This window comes from Daktulosphaira vitifoliae, unplaced genomic scaffold (genome assembly GCF_025091365.1).
Source record: "Daktulosphaira vitifoliae isolate Bord-2020 unplaced genomic scaffold, ASM2509136v1 Scaffold_3, whole genome shotgun sequence".
NCBI classification, from domain to species: Eukaryota; Metazoa; Arthropoda; class Insecta; order Hemiptera; family Phylloxeridae; genus Daktulosphaira; species Daktulosphaira vitifoliae.
This window is the reverse complement of record NW_026099574.1, coordinates 2514156-2514402: the sequence shown is the minus strand read 5'-3', so window position 1 is coordinate 2514402 and position 247 is coordinate 2514156.

The following is a 247-nucleotide window of genomic DNA, read 5'->3' as shown; positions in this document are numbered from 1 at the left end:
TGTCAGTCTTTCCGGAACATTTTCAAAAGTTAAGTTGAAAAAGTTAATTTTTTGTAAAAAAGCTACCATTTTGAAACCCTTCCTGTGGGCTGTTAAAGGGTCAAATGTTCACAAAAATATATAAAATGATAGGTAAATATTTAAGGTATCTATAAAAAAAAAATCGATATTGATTCGATCATTTTTAAAAAAGTTATGGCAATTTTAAGTAAAAAAAAACGGTAGCACAGTGGGGTCGAGGCACAGT